Source organism: Chaetura pelagica, unplaced genomic scaffold (assembly GCF_000747805.2).
Source record: "Chaetura pelagica isolate M959 unplaced genomic scaffold, ChaPel_1.0 scaffold29, whole genome shotgun sequence".
Lineage (NCBI taxonomy): Eukaryota > Metazoa > Chordata > Aves > Apodiformes > Apodidae > Chaetura > Chaetura pelagica.
The window spans coordinates 631673-648568 of NW_009970720.1; the positions used below are offsets into that span (position 1 = coordinate 631673).

The window sequence follows — 16896 nt, forward strand, 5'->3', positions numbered from 1 at the left end:
AGGTGTATTTGTCTTTTTAGGTGTGCCCATATGTCAGCTTCATAAAATTCCTAAGCTGCCTTTCAAATTCCGTCATCTTTAAGCTTAAGCCTTCTCTGTATGATAAAATCTTTTCCTTATCTTCCTTCCTTTTAGTTTTTTGGTAACAATAACAGTGTTTATACAGTCAGTTATTTTTATTCATTTTTCATAGTTATTTTCACTACAAGAGCTGCAGGTTCTTAATCCAAAATGTAAATAAGCATTGACATTCATGCTGTCTTACTCAAGAAATGTTAAAAATTTAACTAAATTTAAGTGACACCTTGTCAAATGAACAGAAAATAAAGGCTGTTCTCTATAAAAGTGCAATTTCTGGCTCATAAAGTGTTTGAGCTGTCAGTTTTCTGGAGACTGGAATACTGTCTTGGGAAGTACTCTATTTACTTGTCTGTTGTTAAAGTGTTTCCAAGATGGGCATTTTTGACTGCTGCAGGAGAAATGTTCTGGACTAGAGGAACCTTTGTTCTGACCCATCATGGCTGTTCTTTTGTTCTTACACACTTAAATGCATTACTGTCTTCTCTATTATAATATATATAACTTTTATATATAATATATATAAAATATATATAATTATATATTATAATATATATAACCTCTACGATCAACTGTTGTAACTACTTCATGTGAGCTCAGTTTTTGGTAACTGCAGAACATTAGGTTGCTAAATCAAAGTCTCTTGAAAGGCCATGTAACTTCTGCTGCCTTCCATTTGTGGCTTCTTTGCAAGGAGATTTATTTTCCCCAATTTGAAGTTTTTGAAAGTTTGTGTTGCACTTACTGTTTAAGTTAGATTTTGAGAAATACGTTGCAGTAACTTACGGCACTTGATTTTTTGACAGGTTCTTGGACTGTTATGATCATAGCTAATCAGTTTTACGATATTGTGGGGATAGATGTCATGATTCTGTGGCATATTACAAGCTCAGCCCTTGGATAGAAGGACAGAAGAATTGTAATTTGTGAGAACAAAGTTGTCATGTTCTTGCTCTGTAAGTCATAGGCTGTGCCAGGGCTATGCAACAGATGTATGGAGCTGTTTTAGAGAAGTCAACTCGTATCTACTGTGGAACTATTGATACTGGGAAGTCTTGTCTAGCAAATTCTAGTGAACATGGGGGTACTAAGCTTTTCTCAAACACGCCAAAATCTTGCTATGAAGTGTGTGGAAGAGTTAAAGTTTCCTTCCTTTGGACATGCTACTGGGGGTGATTTCTTGGTGGTGTGCTTTATCTAACTTCCTAGGAAGTTATTGGTGCTGGGGGAAGCTTCAATTTGGATAATAGTATTAAATCCTGGTGCTGTTAACTCAGACTGTACAGTTGAAATGACTGCAGATCTGTTTTCTCAGTCTTAAAGCTTATTTGTTCTTTTACTTCTGTGGTCTTTACAGGCCCTATTCTATTTGGCAGAAAATAACTAGTAATTAACCGTCCTGTATAGACTGCTCTGTCTTTGGGAAGCAGTTTGAAATACTCAGATCTGGTACTTGTATGGATTGACCTCATCACTTCATGAATAGCTGAAGGACTTAATAGGACAGTTTTTTGGAATTAGGATTGACAGTAGTGAATCCTTATTTTTTGCAAATCTGTGTGCTGTGTTGTTTCAGCCCTTCTCTGGTTTTGGAGCTGTGCTTTTTAGACGTGCTTTCCGGAATTCTATTCAATCTTGAATGTTTAGATAAGGTGATAAGGTGGGGTGTTTATACACTGATAGAAGAGGTAAGGGAAGATACTCTGATTTCCACAGGCTGAGATTACAAAATCTAATTTTAGATCTTCGCTCTGGTATCAGTCACATCCAAGATGGTTGGTTGTCCTGGTCAGTTACTGAGTGATGAATATCCTGTTCCAGTCTTGTTAGAAATATGAGCAAGGGTGCTGAACTGTGTGACAAATGTGAGTATTAGTAAGGCTGTTGTGATGCATCCTTTATGTTTTTATCTTTATCTGTTTGTGACATACAGAATGTTTGAGAGATATAAAGTGTGCATAAACCAAATGTACAGCTTTATTCTTTGCTTCCTCTCCCCCTGCTATGATCTGCTAAAGTTTCATGGTAGAATTTATGGCAGTTGTTATTTTCTATGATAACTAATGCATTGCTAATTCTTCCAAATGTTGGCATTTTTTTCCCCCAGAAGAAAACAATTTCCTTATGGTAGTGTGTGCCTGAATTGAATAGAAAAAGTATTGGAAGTGGAGAAAGAGAAACATGGAATGCACAGGTTTGAAGGAGAAAAGAACAGTCACTTGCTCTTTTTGATAACTGACAAATTCTCAGTGAAACAGCTGAATTTTAGTTTTACACCTAATTAATACAGATGAATATATTCATTCTAGACTTTGTACCTTTCATTAAATGTTTTGCTGATTAGTCTTCTAAAAATAAAATAAAAATTGTTGCTGTTCATGATAAAGTGGCTATCCTAGTTCAGCTGATTGAAAATGAGAGCTAGTTCCCTTTGTTTCAAATTTTAAGGCTTCTTAAAATATCTTGGTTTTTTTCCTTGTTTAGATAAAAATTGCAGACTATTTTGTCTTTTAAGGTGAATTAACTGTTCTTTGAAAACACAGATAGGGCTTGACACACTATATTTGCTGTAAAGTTGAGCAGTTTATTTTCTGCAGACTACCTCTCTTTTAGGTCAGTTTCTCACCAACTGCAGGAAAAAATTAGTGGATATTGTGTCAAGTATTCAAGTGTTCTTAATTTTAATAACTATAACATGCATTGACTGTGCTATAAAATTTAATTTATCCTTTAAGATTTCACTTGGATGCAAATAATTTGAGAATATACCAGCTGAATGGGGTCAGATCATGGCCCTCTCTTGCCATGTTTTGTCTTTGACAGCAGTTACTGGAAGATGTCTTAAGGAAAAGTGTAACAGTAACTTGTCATACTTCTATTACATACTTTTACAGCTTCTGCTAAATTTTACTGCTAGAGTGTTTCCAGATCCAGAAGAGGTTTTCTTGATCATTTTTTTCTTCCCTTAGTTCTCCAGTCCTTAATAATTTTGTAGAGCTCACTGTCTGCAACATTTTATCACAGTGTGTATCCGTGTTTGTCTGCATGCACATGGACAAGGTTCAAAAGATTCTTGCTATCTCTAAGTGTGGTAGCGGGCAGCAGTAATCACAGACGATCACGAGCCAGTTCACCATGTGGTATTTTGTTTTCACTAGAAATCCCTGAACCTCTTTAGATGATGCTATTTTGGGCTCAGTCTTGATAGGGAATGAGGATTGGACTGACTGACTGGAAATTGATTTGGTGAAATGAAAAATATAGAAAACAAGGTGTTGGAAGATGGTTGTCTGTTTCAAAAGAGCAAGCATAAAGAAAACAGATCTGCAAGTAAAATCAGTTGCCTAAATAAGCTTGAGAACTTGAATATCGAGATGATTTGTAATTCTTGTAAGTTAAAGAGAAAAATATTTTTAACCCTCTTCTACAATAACTGTATGAATAACCCTTCATAAAAGGAGGCTAGAAATAAGAACTGGAACGAGATGCAGAACAAGACTCAGTTGAAGCTGTATCTTAAGTCAGAATAGCTATGGATCAAGTTTGATCTAACTAATTTGAATTTCAGTAATATTTTCTGGGGCAATTAGTTAAGATGTGAATTAGAGATTCATAAAAATAAGCATGATATAAGATGTGTATAGTCTTGGCTATGAGTACTAAAGAGGTGTTGTCAGAGTGGATGATAATGCTGGTTTCTCCAGGTTTCTTGACAGTTGGTGACTGAAAGTGACCTTAGCATAAAAAAAAGCAATGCATGCTGATACAATTTGCTGATGGTATAAAATTTAAAGACATCCGTTGTACTTGAGAGGCCATTACTGAAAAACTATACAACCTTGAAGATTTGAATTACTAAACAAAATGACACGAAGTGCAAGGTGCCATAGACATGAATTATTACAAAGAACCTTTGCAATAGACTGCGAGCTCAGCTGGAAATGCAGAGAATTAGGAAGAGGTGAGTGGGTTTAGCTGGTCACAGCTGAGTCTGAGTCATGAAGCCAAACTGAATAAATAAGATATGAAAATTTATCAGGCTATTTTTATTCTGTAGAAGTGGACAACAGTGAGAAGACATAATTTTAATTGCACTATGTTTTTTCTGGTTAGTCAAAAGTAATGAATTCAATGTGGAACAAATACAGAGAAAACCATTAAATAATTGGTGTATAATGGCTCTGCTTATGGTGAAAAGCACAAGACAAACTGGTAACTGAGACAGGATGGTTGCAATTGGTTTTCAGAAGTGTGAAAAACTATTAAAAAAACCCCCAAAATAACCCCAAACTAATTCAAGTGTTTATTGAAAGTTCTGTAATAATTAGGCCTAAATGTTCCATAATTTGTTTTTGATTTGCCACTATGTGGAGTCTCTGATACGCTTTGAGGAAATGTTTTACTGGTAGAGATCTAGCTCCTTATCTAACAAGGTGATTAGCATTATCCTTTTGCAGCAGATGTTGCTGTTCTGTGGTTTCTAGCAATATTAAGTGTGCTTAGTTACTCTCTTATCAATTCCCTTTAATAGGAGTAGGAAAAACCTATATGCTTAGTGAAAGCTTGTAAATAGTAGAGTCAGCAAAGCTGTAGTGACAGAATCTAAGGAAGACATTTTCTCTATTCAGTCATATAGAGAGAATATTCAATAAAGATGTTTGTTTACTTTGGCTCTGTTGGAAGTATTTACAAAAAACAACAACAACAAACAAAACACACAACAACAACAAAAATTTGGGAAGAATCCTTTCTAGATATGATCTTGGAAAAATCAAAGGGAATTGACCAGTCATGTACTTTCAGTACAAACAGTTTCAAACAGTTCATTCTGTATCTACAGGTCTGATATCTGCATTTTTGAAACAGAGCTGGTCATTAAAGAGAGACCAACTATTGGTTTTCCAACAACACAAGTTGCCAGTAGCTTAAGACTCTTGCTTCAAACACTTGGTCTCCTGAAAAGAAAATTCTTCTTACAGAGCAAGAGACCTTTTTTTCAAACAACTATTTTTTATTGCTCCAAACAAAATTCAGGAATGGCAACTTAAATTTTAAAACCAGGAAGTGAATTTACAGAAATTTTGATTTGAGAAATAAAAAGGTGTGTTTTTTTGTGTTGTTTTTTTTTCATAATCAGTAATTTCACAAGAAACTTGGAGAAGGAATTAGTGGTAATTCCACTATTCCACTTGGAATTAGTGGTAATTTTAATTTTATTATTTTTAGCTCTTATTAAAAAAGTAACATTTCAAAATTTTCATTGTAAAATAACAAACAGGAACAATTTTTCCCTGCTTATTTTTAATTATTAACACAAAATGACTGGGAAAATATTATTTTGCAGTTGTTTTATAAAAGTGTCGGCCTAATACTAGAAGTGGAACACTGTAAAAAGGAAGCTGTGAGTCCTCCAAGTCTCTGAAGATTGTGGTGTCATGAAGTAGTGGACTTTTCATATACAATCATGATGGATGCCTGAAGGGAAAAGAGGCAACAGGGAGAGAATACATACAGCCAACAACTCACAGAGAATTTCCTCTATATGAAGAACTGCCTTATACTGTGATTTTGAGTAGTGCTGGCTTTCCAGTCTCTAGAGGTGAAACATGGAATTGTTTAGGCTGCTGTGGCTGGGATTAGTTTGTGATTTACCCCAATGCCTTTGTAATGATGTAATGCTTAGATTGCTGTGGCTAGTCACTGGAACTAGACTTGTGTGGTTGGATTGGGTGTGCACAGCTCTCAAATAATCTAACACATAATCTCAAATTTAACAAAGTATGTATGAAAGCGTAGGCTGATAACTGTCTTTCAGAAGGGAAAATAACTGGTGCAAGAGTTAAGGTCATTCTTATTAATGAAGAATTCTCAAAGAAGACTGTTTTGAATATTGAAAAGAGACCATTCTGTGAGGTACAAGGAGAATCTGTACAGAAGGATTTGGGTCCTCGTTCTGTGATCTCCTTATGCCACTGGAAGCATTGGAAGGGGCTACTCTGTAGCTAAAAGATAGCAGGATAAGCTGAGGATAATTACACTTACTGGAAAACATGAAATACCCTTGTCTGGTTTCCGAGCAGGAGATATACTAGCACTTTGTGTATGTAGTATTTAATAGGGTGTAATAGCATGTAATTCTCATTAAATTGAAATTAAAGGAGGAACAAGCTTCTTTTGGTGGGGGAGCTTGACTCTCTTGCTCTGTTCTTTTAATAGCAAAAGGGTGATAGAGCTCCATTTCCTCTTTTTTTTCTGAAACTGATTTTGAGTAGAAACATGGATCAGTAAGATGTAAATCAAGGGGAAGTTCTTGGGACTGGTGAAGTCTTGCAGTATACTTGGAAAAGTGTTTTTTCTTCAGACTGATCTTGCTAGTAATCTATTCCTGGGACAACTGTCTAAAATCTGATGTCTCGTAGCTTACTTTAAAGCATTAGAAGTATTAGTGTACTCAGTTTGCACCACATGATTATAGAATCCAGACTGCTCTAAAAACACTCTGCCTGAAGAGCTGAGTGGGTTTCTCTCTGGACTCAGTCAGTCACAGCTACCTGGTCCTCAAAATTCAGCTGTGAAACTCAGATTCCTCCAGACAACTAAAATATCTTTTAGAATATATTCCTCTCAGGACTGCATGGACTAATTACATAACCTTTGAGATGTGAAAGCAGAAAAAGACAGAAGCACAGGTGGGAGACACTGTATAAGCTAAATTTAATTGCTAAAGAGAAAATGCTGGCTCAGTGCTCCTCAGTGGTAATTTAGAAATTTTCATTCCCTTTTTTATGCTTATACAAAATTTGGCTAAGTAGTATAAACTCTGTGGTTTTATGCTTACTTGGCCATTACTGAAATTTTCCAGTTTTGAGCACTTTGCATGAACATCATCCGTTTTACAAAAAATAACAAGTGTTTTGAAGACTTTCTTTCTTAAGGGAAAATTTCTAAGTAACCCTATCTCATTTTTTGTTTCATGACTGTTCCATCTACTTATGACTTTTCCAGTGTAATTGCAATTTTTATATGTTGTTGTTAGCTATAAAGTCTCCTTGCTGTTAGATTAAAAAGGTACACATGGAACTGAACATCTGTGCACTGAAAGTGAGAAGTCTAAAAGCTGCAGTAGCTAACTGAATACTTGACAGTGGAGAAAAAACAGAGATGGTAGAGTGGTCTGCCTAGGTCTTGCATTTGTATGTTTAGGTGAGCACTTGTATTTTTTGTGTAACTATTGAAATCAAGATAGATAGGTACAGGATGTTTTTAAGGAGTGAATAAGTTTACCCACTGAAAGAAGAAGAATTAATCCTGCTCCAGAAAACCTCAGGGTCAGGAATAAGAAGGAAGAATGGCAGTTAGTGCAGGTGATCTTTAGTAGGAGAAAATTGGAGATGATTGCTTCTGCAAACAGAAGGAAATTGTAGTCTGTGCACTGAAGAGTGGGAACAAAATCCTTCAGAAGATGAGATACAGGACAAATTCAACAGTTAGGACCCTAATTCTGGGAAGGAACCATTTTCAAGAGAAAAGCACAGACAAGTTTTAGTTTTAATGGCAATGTTATTTGATCTATTTTTGACTTTCATAAAAATTAAATCTTTGTAAAGACCTTTTGGTTTTGGTGCCTGGGTGCAGTTTATTGTCAAAGAGAAAGAAAGAAACTGAGGTAGCAGCACTTTCTGATGGCAGATACGATAAAACCCTGTCACAGGGATGGTGTTAAATTTGTGCTTTATGTACAGGGTATGATAAATATTGCAATGTGTGCATGTAGGATATAGGAAGAACATGTTAATTATGAAGATAGGAGAAGAATAGCTGGATAAATTTGAAGTGTTTGTTGCCTTTAAAAACATCATATTTCATTTTAATGTTACAAATACTGTAAATTTCTCTTATTTCAACAGACTCTGAAGGCAGATCCAGAAGAACTGTTTACAAAACTGGAGAAAATTGGTAAGGGCTCTTTTGGTGAAGTTTTTAAAGGAATTGACAATCGGACTCAGAAAGTGGTTGCTATAAAAATTATTGACCTAGAAGAAGCAGAAGATGAAATAGAAGACATCCAACAAGAAATCACAGTGCTGAGTCAGTGTGACAGCCCATACGTAACTAAATATTATGGATCCTATTTAAAGGTAAGATGCTCACAGATATGGTAATTTGATTTTATAAGTAATTCTTTTCCAAATTATCCAATTGTGCCTGTTTTTGCTGAAAAGATTTCAATCAGACCTCTGTTGAAGAGAAACATATTTTTTCCTTTGAATTTTAAAGAAAGAATGTGTTACTATATTTTTGTGGTGTGACAGAACTTAACAGAATAAAAAAGATGTATCTTTAAAAATTTCTGTCCAAAAAGAAAGTTAATTCAAATAACGTCAGTTTGTTAAGCTCTAAGTAATATATTTAGATTTTCTTAATATTAGGGAGATGTAACTCTAACTGTTGTTTAAATTCAGAAAATATAACCTAAGTCTGCATTTGAATTGTCAAAACTTTAAAAACCATGAAGTGTCAGCTGTTTTGTGAAGCTGAAATTTTTGTCTGTGTTTGATTAGTAGCAAGGCTTAGGTTGCTTTTCAAAGGAGACTGAACCTAGTCTTGATCTGAGTGACTTAAAAAGTTAATTTATCTGCAAATCAGCAAAAAGCACATTTGCCATAAGTGAAACTTATGAACAGGGTTTCCATTAACTGGCTCTGAAACTGTTTCCTTTCCTTCTCCCTGCCATATTAATTAATTTCAAGGTTCAGTTTTAAGTGTGCCAGATAGAGGTGGTGGTGTGGATTGTTGGTGTTGATTTTTGTATTCTGGTGTGGGTTTTTTTAGTTTGGGTTTTCTTAATATTATATGCGAGCATTGATGTTCAGAAAATTGTGAAAATATCTGGAAACTTTTAGTACTACTTTATTTCTTTGTTTGGACTTCATCCTCATCTGCATCTAATCTTTTATGAGAGTGAGATGGCAATCTAGGCAAGAGATTGTGGTCTTGATGGGGTGAAGTTACAAGGAGGTAGAAAATACTTTAAAATTCATTTTCAGTCTGCTTTATGGAGGCATTTTACTTCATCAAAGTTCTGAAAGGGGGACCCTGTTTTATCTCTGGATTTCTGAGATTGCCAGTTAGTTTTCATGGAAAAAAGGACATTTTCTGAATCCAGGAGATGCTTTACTGAAGGGACTGACAGTATTTCCTCTCTTCCTTGTGCTCTGAACTGGTTTGCTTGGACAGTTCATCACTGAAGGCTTTCTGAATGCTTGCAGACCTGATAACCTCTCACCTGTACTGGACTTCTAAGTTATGTATAGTCTAGGTGTCTGAAGCATCAGGAGGCGCAGTAAATTGGATTGATTTTTCATCATGGCTTTTATCACTACTTCTGAAATTTCTCCATCTAGGTTTGGTAGTTATGTATGGCAAAAAGGCAAAAATGGGATCTCTCCTGGCCTAAGATCTTATAGGATAAGTGAAATAGATTAAAAAAAACCAAACAGAACTTTGCTATGAATGCCACAGTAGTTTTTAAAATGTGTAACAGCAGTGTGGCTGAAGAAGAGATTCCAGTGTCCAAATCAGAACTGAGTGGATGTCAACATTTTGTGAAGTGCATATGGCGGCTGTTGCTTTTCCTAGTTGAAGGAGATAGGAAACTGTAGGACTCAGTAGCCTCAAAGGGTTGGGTTAATGGAGGTATCATTAGTGATAATTGTGCTTATTGTTCTGAGGAGGACTCTCTGAAAATACTTCAACCTTCCATAGCCCTTCTGTCAAGTACGGTAGCCCGTGAATTTTCCGACTTGTGTCCGTTTCCTAAGATACTGCACTAACAGTGTCTGCATATGATGCTGTCACTTCTGGAGGAAAGTACAGCTCTTTCTACTCCTAGCAGAATGTACAGCTAGTCATGTTTATTTATTACTTCTGTTCTTTGTGAATGTATGTTGTGTTGCAAGATGCTTGGTACCACAGAACTTTTGGACTTCGAGACAAAAAACTTCTTTATTCTCATTAAAAAATAATATGTGGTGGTTATTAGATGGTGCTGAAGTGACAATTCTTGCAAAGGAGACATTTTGCAGTTCTGTTAGCTTTCTAAAGAAGGATCAGGTCTTGTTGTTGGAGAACACTAATGTGTCATCATGTATGTATATATAAACACACTTTTAAAGAACCATATTAATGTTTTAATGAATTTGTTAATATTCTTGGCTGAAAATGTAGGTTTATTTGCTGCAGATTTCTGTTGTATTTGCAAGCCAGGACTGCCATATGTAGTTCTAAGGGTCTGACTATCTTTTAACTCTGTTTCTGACAATATGATAGTGCATCACCAAGAACGTTCAACGCATTAATTTTCCACATCTTGAGTAATTTCTTCCACGTTATTTCTCCCATGATTTGACAGTTAAGCTCTAATTACAAGAAATATATTAATGTTTTCTCACACAATGTACTTCCTTGAAGTAAGCAAGTGGGAAAATGGTAAGATTTTAGGTTGTATTGCTAGCCACTGCAGTGGTTATTATTCTCTAAAGCCTGTGCATCTTGATGTGTGCTGACCATATGTCTTGTTGGATAGAAAAAGGTATTTATAGAGAATTCTCATGTTAATTTTCTATACATTTTTGGCAGACAAGTAGCAATTCCAATAACTTTCTCATATTTTTTTCCTTGTATCTCTAGATCAGTCTGTGTTTCTTTAGGTTTCTTGCATATCTTTCTGTGAGCTGAAAATGTGTCTTATTATGCAATAACTTTTTTCCTAAGTACTCCCATGTCAACTGTTAAGTAGGAGTTAAGTGTCTTTCATGAAAACTTTTTGGTATTTGTTTTGCTATAACAAGTTTCAAGATACTGGAAAAGAAATATTTCTGTCCCATTTGGGAGACTGCAGACCTGATTATTAATATTCATGTCCCTTGCTAGAACAAGTTTATCTAATTGCAGAATACCTGCTCTGACAGCCTTTAAAATATTTGATAGATTTTTAGAGGCATTCTGTATTTTCAGCAAAGGTGGTTGGTGGGCAGTGTCATGAAGACCTTCATATTTGTGAAGATTTTTCTAGGTAGTGAGAATGTTGAGGGTTTTGTATGCGTTTGGGTTTTTTTTGTTTGGTTTGTTTGGTTTTTTGTGTTTTTTTTTAACATACGAATAATCTTTCAGAAATCTTTGTGTTGTTCTTCGTTGTCTGTCATTCCACACCTGCTGCAATTAAGCTACATGATTATACATGCTAGTGTGTTAAGGGACCTGTTGCTTGAAAATTTAGAAGATTTATGTAATACTGCTGTACTTGCCTGAGGCCTCTTACTGTCTTCAGATGATGTTTCTGCTAATAGCTTGTCAAGCTTTTGGTATCTCTTGTGTGATAAACATGGAAGTAAAAGTTGAAATGAGTATTATCATTAAATGAGTTAACAGCAGTTACTTTGACCTAGAAATTAAACACATAAATAGATTAATAGCGTTACAGCTACTTTTTAGAGTAGGGTGATATATTTAGATGTCTTGTTGAATTTTCTTACTCTAAAATTTGTATATCCTAGCTTCATCTTTTCAGAAATGTTTTTGCTTTATAGCAATTCTTTTTTTTTTTTTTTTATACCCAGAGACTTAATTGTGTGTGATAGTACTGCTTCAACATAGTAAGTCTTAAATGAGAAACAGCTTATTGCTTATTTACGTTTGTTGTAAAGGCTTGTGAATGCTGGCTGTGGTCAGAGCTCATTTAAACAGAGCAGTAAGCAGTACTGAAGAAGGTACCAGTTTAGTTTGTTATCCTGAATATAAATTACTTTGCAGAACACCTTTTTGACAGAAACCCTAAGCCTAAACCTTATATAAAACAGCAAAGCAAATACTCCTTTCTGAAGTCAGATGTTTAAATATGATGTGTTTGTGTTTCCATTCCATTGGGACAAAGGACTTTTTTCTGCTGTAGGAGACAGTAAGTAACTAGAATGTTGCTCTTAAAGTGCATCGCAGCAACATGGTTTATATGGGTGCATGTATCTACAGGGATTGCTGTTCCTTATCTGCTGGGGTGTGTTAAAAACCTGTGTCAGTGTTCCTTAATGAAGTAAGCTTAGCAAAACAGGTAATGACTTCGTTATCTTGCTGCTCTAGGAGTCATATCTATCCTTACTGTCTCCCAAATGAAAGGTTCATCTGGTCCATCTATGATCTGATTAAATGGTCCATGAATAGAAGAGTTATAGCTCTTTTTGGTTCCTTATAAAATTAATTACTGACACTTCTCTGGATCTGTTTACTTCAGATTTTGGTAACAGGATCCACTGCCTCCATTGTAATGGAATAGGGATTCTTTGTGTTTCTTATTAGGTGGGTGTTGGTTTTTTTTTCTTCTTAGAAGAGAGAGCAAACAACTTAAAACTACTTTATGAGTTTTGACATAATGTAGCTCTTTAAAAGTATTGCTATGCTGTTTCTTCTTAAAGTTTTTCTGTCTAGGAGCTTGTCAGCTCTGCTTTCTGCATCTTATTCTGCTTTATTGAGTTTTGAAGCGGTTAGTTAGATTTGGTTCTGAAATTCTTTCTCTTGGCCTCATAGTTTGGAGTCTGTTTTATTTTCAAGACTCAGATGCCTTTCTGATAGTGTTTCTTCAGTTATGTTAATAACTTCAGTTACTGTTTTATTACAACTTTACAACACTTTTATCTTTCTTTCATCTTGTATTAATTATTTTTCTTTAAATGTTTGAAGTTTCTTGGCTTTTTTGCAAATATGTATGTCACTGAAAGCTGAGGTTAATATATGTATATGGACAAAAGCTGAGATGAATGTTATATATATGTATACACATTAAGAATCTTTACATTTCCTGTCTTAGACTTCTATACATATGTATATAAGGGTAGAGCAAATGATCATTAAGTAGTTTCAATGTCCAGTATAACTAGGAAGAAGTGATATTGAAGTCTTGCAGTATGTATTTTAAGAATATTACTATCTCTGAGCTCATGTTTTATCATTCTTCAGATATCGTTTTCTTGCACACTGTAGCTTTTGAGATACCCTTTTTTGAACTACTTAAACTTCTTGACTGAGTGAAAGATCAGGCCTCTGATTTATTTTCTATCCCTTCTCTTACCCAGACAACTTCCCATTCTGTAAAGGTATTTTAAGAATTCTTAAAAAAAAAAAAAGAAAGAAAAAGAAAAAAAGTTTAAAAAGTAGAGCTGTTGCTGCTAAGGCTCATAAAGGATAGCTGCTGATAATTTTCATTTTAGTCATTAGGCCTGAAAGGGGTTTTATTTCATGTCTAGGATATAATATACCCACTGCTCTAAGTCTTCCTGGTGTTTATATAGACTGCTAGAAAACAGAAAGTAGCTTCTGGTTAAATTTTATGGATGACACAATATACAGCCATAAAAAAATCCAAGTTGCTGCTATGAAATTTGGTTAACTGAGCTCTGTAGAACAAAGAGTTCAGGCAAATTAAGTCTAGAAATAAAGATTTATTTTTGAAAAGCAGTGGTACAGAAAGTAATGTAATTTATTTTAGGTACTGAGATGGACATGAAGTTGGTGAGTAATGCTGCACTGAGCCAAAATAAACCTTGTATTGGCCGGGGCTTTAGTGTGCAGGGCATCAGTGCAGCCATTCTTGAAATAATACAGCTAGTTCACACAGTGGCTGGAAAATTAATGCATTCAGTGTAGAGTTTCAGGAACAGTTTGAAGTTTTGGAAAGCCTGTATTCCAGAGAAAGACTGAAGTTCAAACTTGATTTTGTTTATCCAAAGGAAGATTTTGGAAGTGACTAGATGTGTATATATGAAAGCTTTTCCATGTTTAAGTGCTGATAGTTCAGTGCTTTCTAATCTCTTTATGCCAAAATATGACAAGATGTAACTGCTGAGTGCTCAAACTAAGGAAATTTAATCTGGTAGTCACACACACTTATTTAAAGGGAAGATAGCTTAAATATTGGAAAAGTTTGTATGAGGTGGATTTTATGTTACTTGCAGTTGTTTTTCAAACAAGTATTTGCTGGATTTAAAGAAGCCAAAGCTTGCAAACTCTAGAAAACTCAAGGACATTAATGTGAATATGTTGAATATTCTTGCCACAGGAATCTAGGTAACGTAATGTAGAATGTGGGTGTTTATATGAGACTTCAGTATGTTTTAAGTCAACATCCTTTTGCTTGACAGGCTTAACTGGTTTACTTGAACATTTATGAGCATCTCTGAACTGATGTGACTTTAAATGTATGCTGTGAGTCAGCCAGAAGTTAATGGACTTGGTGAATTCTGCTGCCATTTGATATTTCAGGCAGTCTGTGGCAGGTTACATCATGTTTGTCAGGATGGATGAGCAGAGATTTTCCCATTTCACATTAGAATTGTAGAATCCACTGCAACAGGGGCTGCTACCTCAGCACAGGGAGAAGTGAAATGTGCCAGTTTCTTGATGCCCCATCATTGGTGGTGTGTGCCCAGCCCCGCAGCAGCAGCTAGTGCCCTTTCAGACCTGACTTTTGCAAACCACAGCCACTGAACTTTGTATGGGGGTTAGGCATACTTAAATGAAAAAAAAAAAAAAAAAAAAGCTGTCTGTCATTCTGCCTGCTACAATTACAGCTGTGATGCCATTAGTACTGCATTTTGTGAGGGGTTGAGGTGTTGGAGTGCCCTTTCTGTTCTCTGGAGCAAAGCCAGATGGAATTGCCTTATCATGGAGGAATGGCTGCAGGTGAAATTCTCTCGTACTGCAACAGTGCTAGGAACAAAGTGAGGCACAGGTTCCTGTGGGGCAGTCCCTATTCTGGTAAACTTGCTTTTCTGCTGCTGCTCCTGGTAACCCCTCTGTTCTCACCAGGCAGCACCAGCCTCCACAGGAGTTGCCTTCATTTCTCTGTAGTAAATGTGAAACTGACATCTGGCTGGACAAGCCTGAAAGATGTATCAAGAGAGTTTCTGTCATGGTTCTGCTAGGCTTTCAGATCTAGTCGGTCTACTGATTTGAAGGACAAATGGGAAACTTTAATTGATACAGCTTCTAATGGCCATAAATAAGACATAAAAGGGTGAGAAAACACCCATGAACTTTAGCTATCTCTAGCACAGGTGGTTTTGCTGTGAGGCTCTGTTTTCATGTTTAAAATTTGTCCGTTCTTATTGCAGAGAGGGTTACCTTGCAACTCTGAACCTTTGTTGCCCATAGTCTTTACTACTTTTGTCTTTCCCTGTAGTCACTTCTCTTAATGAGAAGAGAGTCTCTTGTTTGCATTGTCTTTATTCAAATATATTGTTTTGAATTGTGACTTTAGAAACTTTTTATTCCACTGCTTTCCTTTAGAAGTCCAAGAGATTATTATCACTTTCTGGAATCCGCATAATAATATTCTATTTCCCTGGATCTGTGGAAAAATCTACCTCGTAAGCAATGGTGACTTCAAGAATTTTGCTGTTCATCAGTGTAATCAGTTCTGCAGAGTTAGTCATTTACAGCTAAATAATTCTTACTATACAAGTGTATCAAAGTCAGGAAGCACCACTAGTATATCTCAAAGAAAACTGGGAATAAATAATAACAATTCTATTTTATATTTCTGAAGTTTTGAAGTATTTAACTGTGTCAGGTTATTCTGGTCTTGTTTTAAATAACAATTTAGAAAGCTCAAAGTAAAACACAATTTCTTGGAAGTAATATTTTTGTGTTGTGCTTGTTGTGGTGGTCTTACAGGCTGCCTCTGTGTTGTTCTGATTGCTGACTTCTGGATGGTATGAAATACTCTGTTCATAATTTCAGGTCTTGGTACTTGTCTTTAGACATTTATCAGGTAACTGCTGCTGAAATAGGCAGCAACAGTATCTTGTTTCCCTCTCCTGCTTTTGTGTTCCTGCTGTTTACTTGTATTGGATCTGTTGACTCCATAATAACTTGGTTCACCTGGAAGACAAATTTCTGCAGTGCCTTCTGCCCTTTCCAGAAATAACCTGGCTCTTGAAAAAAAGCATAATTCAAACCCTTACATATTGGCCAGTTCAAACCCGTGACTTCAAAGTTGCTGGATTTGGTGCAAAAAAAAATATCAAATAGTAGAGTTTGATGGCCCCAAAGTTCAGAGGCTTGGGAGAGAGAAGGATCACGTTTTTGGTAACAGCAGGCTTGTAGATTAGCTTGAACATGAAGCCTTGTCTTTAGTTTGACCATCAGGCCAGTTGAGATCAGGATGGCATAACATTGCTTTATAACAATATGTAATATTGGTTATGTCAAATGTCCTTTTGTATCCTGTGTGTTAACTGCTACATTTGTTGCTGTGGACTTGAGAGGTATCTGAAAAGGAAGTGTTAGTGTGGCATCTAGCTGCAGGGCTTTTTCTGCTGCTCCTGAACAGGGAAGTTCAACTCCACCTTGTGACTGGCAGCTTCCTCACCGCATAGCAGCAGGGGCTGTGTAAACTCTCAGTGAAGAGGTTCAGCTCACTGAGTGGGCAGGGGACTAAATGCCTCTTTTCTTCCCTTTCCCTTTCACTCTAAGGACAAAGGGATTTTACACTGATGGTTCAGATTGGCCTGAAGTTTTATGAGAGCACATTGCCAAGTAATTTTGAATTAAACTTCTTCACTTGGACAGCGGTAATGCTGAAAAAAGCATGCATGTGTGTGTATGGATTTGTGCCTAGGTTTAGCTGGAATAGTTCCATGGGCTGGTTCCTCATGTTGTTGCCCAAACAGGCTTTTTGGCAGAAAACTTTTCAGGAAGAATGTGACTATGAGATTGCTTCCAGTCTATTGATCCAATGTTCTTGTGAACCTCTAAAACATTTCCCAT

At 35.9% G+C, this 16896-nt stretch overlaps 1 protein-coding gene across 1 annotated transcript in view; it reads left to right on the plus strand.

Moving 5' to 3' along the window:
* The first annotated feature begins 7994 nt into the window (after positions 1-7994).
* STK24 (serine/threonine kinase 24) overlaps positions 7995-16896 on the plus strand; it is a 36529-nt gene continuing 27627 nt past the window's right edge. The window contains exon 1 of the mRNA XM_010006333.1: positions 7995-8216. The gene's annotated coding sequence lies outside the window, so the exon portion shown is untranslated. The remainder of the gene's footprint in view (positions 8217-16896) is intronic.